Raw genomic sequence first — 9,405 nt, 5'->3', positions numbered from 1 at the left:
AAAGATGATTATGAACATGGACCTCACCATATGTAATCCACAGATAATCAAATTGACTATATCTATCAAAAGTGCTGGTGGGAAAGTACCAAAACAAGGCCAGAGGCTGACTGTGGAACTAACCATCAATTGCTGACATGCAAGTTCAGGCTGAAGTTGAAGAAAATTCAAACAAATCCACAAAAGCCAAAATATGACATTGGCCATATTTCACATAAATTTAGAAATCACCTCAAGAATAGATTTGACAAATTAGACAGTAATTCCAGATTGAGGACCAGAAGAATTGAGGGATGACATCAAGAATACAGAAAGAAAGCAAAATATCGTTAAGACAAGAAAGAAGGAAAGAAAACAAAATTTATGTTAGAAGAAACTTCTTCTCCAAAGTAGCGATGCTAAAGCAAGTGGAAGAAACGAGGAAGCAAAAGAGCTGAGCAGAAAATTTCAAAGTGAAAAAGAGGAAGATCCTCAATGACCTGGAATGGCACAGTGGCAGCAGCAATGGACTCAAGGGTAAAGACGATAGTGAGGTTAGCACAATACCTGGCTGTGTTTCTTTCTGTTGTGCATGATGTCATTACCAGCACTGACATCAATGCACCTAATAACAACATGCTTGTGATTGGAGTCCTGGTGTGACACTGTAGAATAAGTACAGGACTGCTAACCACAAAGTTGGCAATTCAAACCTACCAGTTGTTCATCAGAAACCCTTAACAGGGTTGCTATGAATCAGATCCCACTCAATGGCAGTAAAAACAGCAACAGTATGCTTGTGGTTGTAATCCCATTTGAAAATTGCTTGTCTGTGTTATGCTAATATGACAGAATTAGTATAAGGTGTGGAATAAATTAATCTATATTTAGATGCAGAGGATTTTAAATAAATAAGCAAAAGAAACAAAAGATGTGAAAGAGAGATGCCAAGCCACATGAAGATGGCCTAGGGAGCAGAGGCTCAGAATGGACAAGAACCCTCTTCTAGAGTACACACACAGAGAAAAAGCCTTCCCCTACAGGTGGCATCCTGAATCTGGACTTCTAACTTCCTAAACTGTCTGTCAGTTTGTCATATTCTGGTGGCTTGCTTGTTGCTGTGATGCTGGAAGCTATACAACTGGTATTTCAAATACCAGTACAGTCATTCACAGTGGACAGGTTTCAGCACAATTTCCAGAGAAACACAGAAGAGGAGGAAGTAGAATTGAACCACTTCTGAATCATTAGTCATTGAAAGTCTTATCAAAAACTGTAGAATACTGTGACACACAGTATGAGGAAAAGAAAAAAAAATTAAGAAGAGCAGTGTAATATTGCCAGGTATAATAACAGAACGTGAGTCCCTCAGGTTGGAAGGCATTTAAAATATGACTGGGGAAGAACTGCTTCCTTAAAGTACGGTTGACCATGATGACATTAATGGACCTTCATTTGCTGATGGAGCACAGCTCAAAAGTAGGAGAAAGCTGCAAACACTCATTCATAATTGTAATGTGAAATGTACAAAGTATGAATCTAGGAATTTTGGAAGTTGTAAAAATGAAATGGAATGCATAAAGATTGATATGCTAAGCATTGGTGAGTTGAAATAGACTGATATTGGCCAGCTAAAATCTGAAAATTACATGGCTTACTATGCCAGAAATGACAAATTCAAGAGGAGTGGTGTCACATTCATTGTTAAAAAGTACATTTCAAGATCTGTCTTGAAATGCAACACTGTCTGTGATAGGATGATATCCATACACCTTATGGAAGACCAGCATATACCACTATTATTCAAATGTATGCACCAAACACTAAAGCCAGTGATGATGAAACTAAAAATTTCTGCCAACTTTTTCAGTATGAAATTGATCAAACATGCAATCAAGATGAAGATGAGTAGACAAATATTGGTGATTGCAATGCAAAAGTAAAAATCAAAAAATAAGGATTAATATTTGGAAAATGTGGCCTTGGTCTTGCCCAAGATGCCGGCTCTGGGCCACTGAGCCCGGCAGGTTCAAAAGTTCACGATTTCTTGCTTGCACTACAAATTCCACTGGCTATAAACTTTAAAACTTTTTTTTAATATTCCTGTATGTGTGGATCTCTGGTAACATAGTGGTTATGAATTGGGCTGCTAACCTCAAGGTCAGCAGTTTGAAACTACCAGCCATTCTGTGGGAGAAAGATGAGACTTTCTGCTTCCGTAAAGATTTACAGCCTCAGAAACCCTGTGTAGGGTCACTATGGGCCGGAACCAACTCCATGATACGTTACAACAACTTATGTGTTTCAGAGTTTTGAAATTGTCCCTTGAACCTGCTTCATCTGGTATTCTGTGTTATTGCAACCATACACCGTAACTTTACCAGATAGAATACACAGGAATCATATTAACTACATCTTTGGGGAAAGAAGATGGAGAAGTTCAATATCATTATCCAAAACAAGGCCAAGGCATAGACCATCAGTTGCTCAAATGCAAATTCAGGCTGAAGCTGAAGACAATTATAATAATACCCTGAGACTCAAAATAACATTTTGAGTATATCCCACCTTAATTTAGAGATCATCTCAAGAACAGAGTTGATGCATTTGACCCTAGTGACTGAAGATCAAAATAGTTGTGGGATGACATCAAAAACATCATCCATTAAAGCTAATGGTCATTAGAGGTAAAGGTCATTAAAATGGCAGGAAAGAAATACAAGATAAAAATTAATGTGATATGGGACTAATTTCTAAAATGTATAGGAAAATTTCTAAAATATATATACAACACATCTACAAGGAAAAGACAAACAACCCAATTAAAAAGTGTCAACAGGACATGAATAGACACTTCAATAAGGAAGACATTTGGGCAGCCAGAAGACATATGAAGAAATGTTCACTATCATTAGCCATTAGAGAGATGCAAATCAAAACAATAATGAGATATCATCTCACACCAATAATAACAGCAAAGTTCAAGAAGGTAGAGGACAATAAATGCTGTTGAAGATGTGGAGAGACTGGGACCCCCTACATTGCTGGCGGGGTTGCAAAATGGTCCAACCACTCTGGAAACAGTATGGTGCTTCCTCAGAGAGTTGGAAATAGAAATATCTTATGATCCAGCAATTCTTCTACTTGGTATTTATCCACAAGAAATATGAACCATAACATGAATAGATACAATCACACCAATGTTCATAGCAGCACTATTCACAATAGCAAAAACATGGAGACAGCCTATGTACCCATCAATGGAAGAATGGATAAACAAACTTTGGTACATCCACACAATGGAATATTATGTTACGTTGAAAAATAGCAAGGAAGCTGTAAGCCACCATATAATATGGATGAACCTTGAGGACATTATGTGAAGTAAAATTATTCAGTGACAAAAGGACAAATACTGTCCTTACAGTAAATACTTAAGAAAAAGTAGCCGCACTAAAAGGAAAAAAAACCTCTTTGTTGGTTACCAGGGGAGTTGGGGTGACAGATCTGTAAACCAGGGAGTGAGGCAGGGGATGGTAGAGTGCAGGGTAGGGACAGACACACAATAGTTCATGTGTTGGAGAGGACAATACATTGTAAGTATGTCTTTAGCCTATAACTGATTAGAATCCCTAAAATGGGTGCTAGAGCTTGCCCAGTGAAAGAGGCTTCTTGCAGAGCTTTTGTAGTGTATAAGACCTTAGGTGGAATCCTGATCCCCAACCAGAATCTTCTGAGGTGGGAAATTTCCACTTGAAAAGACAAGCAGACCAGCTTGAAACAGCTAGAGGAACAGAAGATACTTCTGAAAAGAAAGACTAGCAGTAAAAAAACAAAACAAAAATGGCAGTCTGATGGGCTATCACAAGAACAAGAAAGTTATCTTCTGGGGAGCCATCAAGGCAAGCAATCAAGTCCCTTCAGGGCAAACAGCATTCTAGAACTGAAACTCAAAGGGAATACATGAGTAGACATGTAAGCTTGCTGGCCACCATGTTGGTCTACTGATGAGTGGAAGTGGGAGAAAAGCAGCAATGAAAATGTGGGTTGAGTCTGACCATGTAACATAGATTCTCATCAACTTGGAGTATGGTGCAACCTGGCTGGCCAGAAGTATGGTGAGACCTGGGGACTTCTGAGCCTGTAGATAATCAATAGCTACAGAGGGCTAGAACTGAGAGTGAAATGTCCAGATGATATGAAGTGAGGTGAGATGCACAAGAATGCCCATACTCACAGATAGTGCCCATTGGACCTAGCTTCATTGGCTGGATCATCAGAACTCGACTAGAGGAAGATACATTTTTTTTTTTTTAATAAAGAAAACAAGTGCAAATCACTGCAATTTGATGAACTTGACCTATACTGATGGATGTAGTAGCTTGAAATACCAAGCAAGAGGGAAGGAATCTTCACAGCAAGGCTCATTCCCATCCTCTCTGTACACAGGGTTGATAGGGATTGGCAACTTAGACATTGGCTACCTAAAATGTAGCGTAATGGTTATGAATCAGGCTGCTAACCTCAAGGTCGGCAGTTTGAAACTACCAGCGGTTCCGCCAGATAAAGATGAGGCGCTCTGCTCCCGTAAAGATTTACAGCCTCGGAAACCCTGTGCAGGATCACTAGGAGTTGGAACCGACTCCATGGTACTTAACAACAACAACAAAGATACAAAGTGCCTGGCTTAAAAGTTTTCAAGAGGGAGTTTAGTTTCAGAGTATGTGTGGAAAGGTAGAATCTTCACTGAATGGTTTTCATCCTGTCTAGATGGCACTAGTGAAAGGAGATGGGGATAATTCTCTTATGATTCAACAGTGAGTAATAATTGTTAGCATGTCTGATTGAGATTGTCACAACTGTAATGGTAGAGGTTTTGCAGCAAAAGGGGGGAAAGTGGTTGATGTGCTGTACAGGAGCAGAGGATTCTGGCATATAAAATGAGAAGAGCGAGAGTGTAGTGTGGGACCCTATTCAGAGAAGCGACGATGACAGAGACGGAAGTAGAGATAATGATGTGGAGAGATGGAGTGACTAGGGACTCTAGATTCATGGAGGGAGAGGGGCTGTGTGCCGGCAGGGGGGCAGGTTTGCAGATTCTGCCCTTTAGTTGCTTGAATGATTCCTGAGTGTTTTGGCCTACATCCAAAAAAACAGCAGCAGCAACAACAACAAAAACAGAGGGAAAAGAAGCAAATACTGCTGAATGATGATGCATAGAAGTGATTGTAACCATTGCAACGAGGTGAAATACGATAGGATGAGTATAAAACTGAGGTTCTGCCATGTAAACTCACAACAAAAACTTTAAAAAAAAAATAGATGCTCGAAGAGACTGAAACATGCTCTTGAAGAAGACAGAGTAAAGCATTATAATGAAATTTGCAAAGACATCGAGATAGAAAACCAAAAGTGAGGAACACATTCAGCATTTTTCAAGCTGAATTAACTGAGGAATAATTCAAGCCTCAACATCCAATATTGAAGGATTCTGTGGGCAAAATATTGAATTATGCAAAAAGCACCAAAAAAGATAGAAGAAATATACAGTCATTGTATCAAAAAGAAATTGTTGATATTCGTCCGTTTCAAGAGATAGCATATAATCAAGAACCAGTAGTACTGAAGGAAGAAATTCAAGCTGGTCTGAAGGCATTGGTGAAAACACAGCTTTAGGGATTGACGTAATCCAAATAGAATTCTTTCAATAAACTGCAATATTACAGGCATTTTCAAACATCTGTATCAAGAAATTTGGAAGGCTGCTTTTTGGCTGACTATTTGGAAAAGATCCCTATTTGTGCCCATTCCAAAGAGTGGTGACCCAATTGATTGTGCACAATATTATTAATATCACATGCAAGTAAACATTTGCTGGGGATTATTCAAAAACAACTGCAGTGCTATATCCACAGGAAAATGCCAGAAATTCAAGCTAGATTCAGAAGAAGATGTGGAACAAGGGATATCACTGCTGATGTCTGATGGATCTTGGCTGAAAGCAAAAAACACCAAAAAGATGTTTCACTTGTGCTTTATTGACATGCAAAGGCTTTTGACTATGTGGATCAGAACAAGGTATAGATAACATTAAGAAAAATGAGTATTACAGAACACTCAATTGTGCTCATAAGGAACCTGTACATAGACCAAGAGGCAGTCATTCAAACAGAACAAAGGGATACTGAATAGTTTAAAATCAGGAAAGTGTGTGTCATGGTTGCATCTTTTCACATACTTATTCAATTTGTATGTTGAGTGAATAATCTGAGACACTAGAAGTAAATTGTGGCATCAGGACTAGAGGAAGACTCAGTAACAAGTTGTAATACGCTGAAGATATAACCTTGCTTACTGGAAGCAAAGAATACTTGGATACTTACTGAATAAGATCCAAGTCTTCAGTATGGATTGCACTTCAATAAAATGAAAATCAAAATCCTCACAATTGGACAAATAAATGAGGTCATGATAAATGGAGAAAAGACTGTAGTTAACAAAGACTTCATTTTGCTTGGATCCACAATCAAAACGAATGGAAGCAGTAGTGAAGAAATAAAAAGATGTATTGCAAATCTGCTGCAAACCTCTTTATAATGCTAAAGAGCAAAGATGTCAGTTTGAGAACTAAGGTGCACCTTGACCCATGCAATAGTGTTTTCAATTAACTCGCATGCATATGGTGTCCTGGTAGGGCTCTGTAGGATAGGCACTGGACTACTAACTGCAAGATCAGTGGTTCAAACCCATCAGTTGTTCCTCAGAAACCCTATACAGATTCATTGTGAGTTGGAATTGACTAACTGAAATTTAACACCAACAACAACATATGCATATGAAAGTTGGACAATGAATAAAGATGACCATAGAAGAATCTATGCCTTTGAATTATGGTATTGAAGAAAACTATTAAAAGTACCATGGACTGCCAGAAGAACAAACAAATCTGTCTTGGAAGAAGTGCAGTCAGAATGCTCCCTAGAAGCCAGCATGGCAACACATTGTCTCTCATACTTTGCATATGTTATTAGGCGGGTTTCGTCCCTTGAAGAACATCATGTTTAGTAAATTCAGAATCATGGAAAAAGAGGAAGACCCCTAAGGAGATGGACTGACATCAAGGCAGCAACCATGGATTCAAATGTAGCAACAACTGTGGGGACTGTACAGAACAAGGCAGTGTTTTATTCTGTTGTGCATAGTCACTATGAGTTGGAACTGACTCAACAGCACTTAAGAACAATAAACTAATAATATAAAATTATGTTAGTTAAAACAGTCCAGGATTGGTAGCAATAGTAGATAACTAAGACACTGAGAATAGTTAATAAGTTTGTGTGTGTGTGTACCTGCACCTGAGTGTGTGAATCTGCAGAGTATTAGTGAGAGAGATAAAGGGTAATAGTGATAACCCTTAAAATTTCTGTGTGGTTTAGGACATAACTAAGTAATATACTCATATATGGTGAAAATCAAAGACCATAGCCTTTGGTATGGGTCACACTTCAATGTTAAAAAGAAGAAGAAATGTCCTCACCTCTGGACCAACACATAACATCAGGATAAATGGAAAAAGATTGAAGTTGTCAAAGACTTCACTTTGTTCAAATCAACCATGAGCACTCATGAAAGGAGCTGTCAAGAAATCAAAGTTACGAATGAGACTGCGAACCGCAAGGTCAGCAGTTCGAAACTACCAGCTGTTCAGCGGGAGAAAGATGAGGCTTTCTGCTCCCGTAAAGATTTACAGCCTCAGAAACCCTGTACAGGGTCCCTATGAGTTGAAATCAACTCCATGGCACATAACCACCAACCATTGCATTAGGCAAATCTGCTACACAAGACCTGTTTAAAGTGTTGAAGAGCAAAGATGTCAGTTTAAGAACTAAGGACACCTGACTCAAGCCATGATATTTTCAATAACCTCGTATGCATGTGAAATTTGGACAATGAATAAGGAAGATCCGAAAATAATTGATGCATTTGAGTTACGATGTTGGAGGAGAATGTTAAGTACTATGGACTGCCTAAAGAACAAACATATCTGTATTGGAAGTAGTACTGCCAGAATGCTCCTTAGAAACCAGGATGGCTAGACTTCGTCTCTCCTACTTTGAACATATTATCAGTAAGGACCAGTCACTGGAGAAGGACATTATGCTTGTTAAAGTGGAGGGTCACTGAAAAAGAGGAAGATCCCCAACGAGATAGATTGGCACAGTGGTAGTGGCAATGGGCTCAAGCTTACCAAGATTGTGAGGCTGGCACAGGATTAGTTCTGTTGTGCATAACATTTCTATGAGTCGGTACCAACTTGATAGCACCTAACAACAACAATATGGTATTTGACCTTTATTATCATTTTAAAATTCTTTTCATATCAAAAAGATATTTTTCCTAAGCTGCATCTTGCATAAACAGAAGAAAATATCACTTATTACTCTGATATCCAAATGCAATTCTTGGGCACTTATGAGAAGCAAAGAGTCCTATTGGTATAGTGGATTAAGTGTTGACTACTGATGGAAATTTCACCAGAGCAAAAGCCACCGGTTGCTCTGTGGAAAAAGATGGGACAGTCTACTTCTATAAAGATGTATAGTCTTCGAAGTTCTCTGGGGAAAGTTGTGCTTTGCCCTATAGAGTCCCTATGATCCAACATGATGGCAGTAGAGTTTTTTTGTTTTGTTTTGTTTTTGTTTTAAATGTATGAGAGGCTAAGGATAACTGGTGTGGCACTGTGGATAAGCATTGGATTGTTAACCACAATGCTGGCCATTCCCATCACCAGCTGTTCTTCACAAACCCTATACAAGGTTGTTATGAGTCAGAACTAACTCAATAGAACTTAACTAAAAACAACAACATACTCTATGTGAACTGTAATGGGGTTAATTCCTGGCCATTGAAATGGATCAATTGGCATATTTACACATGAAAGTTTGGAGTCATAATTCAAAGTGTAAATTTATCTGTAATTAAAAGAAAAACCAAGGTTATTACTAGGGTCCAGTGGCATATTCAAGGTAACAAAGAGTAGACAAATGGCAAGAAGCTAAGAAATGAGGGTTTGGTTATAGTTTGGAAAGTAGACACCAGGTTATGACTTTGTTATTTCTAACAGTAGATAAACAGCCAGCTTAAAGTTGTATTTTGAAAAAAAAAAAAAAAAAGCCCATTGCTATTGAGTTAGAATCCTATTGACCCTTAAGGACGGAGTTGTTTATGTTAAATACTGTTGAGTCAAGTCTGACTTATAGTGACCCTTTGTAGGGCTTCTGAGTTGTGACTGGTATGTTTGAACTACCAACCTTGTGGTTAAAATGACATTTGTTGTTAAGTGCCATCGAGTTGGTACCGACTCATAACTACCCTGTATAGGGTTTCCAAGGAGCAGCTGGTAGATTTAAACCACCAACCTTCAGA

Source organism: Chrysochloris asiatica, unplaced genomic scaffold, assembly GCF_000296735.1.
Source record: "Chrysochloris asiatica unplaced genomic scaffold, ChrAsi1.0 scaffold00002, whole genome shotgun sequence".
NCBI classification, from domain to species: Eukaryota; Metazoa; Chordata; class Mammalia; order Afrosoricida; family Chrysochloridae; genus Chrysochloris; species Chrysochloris asiatica.
This window is presented reverse-complemented; position numbering follows the sequence as displayed.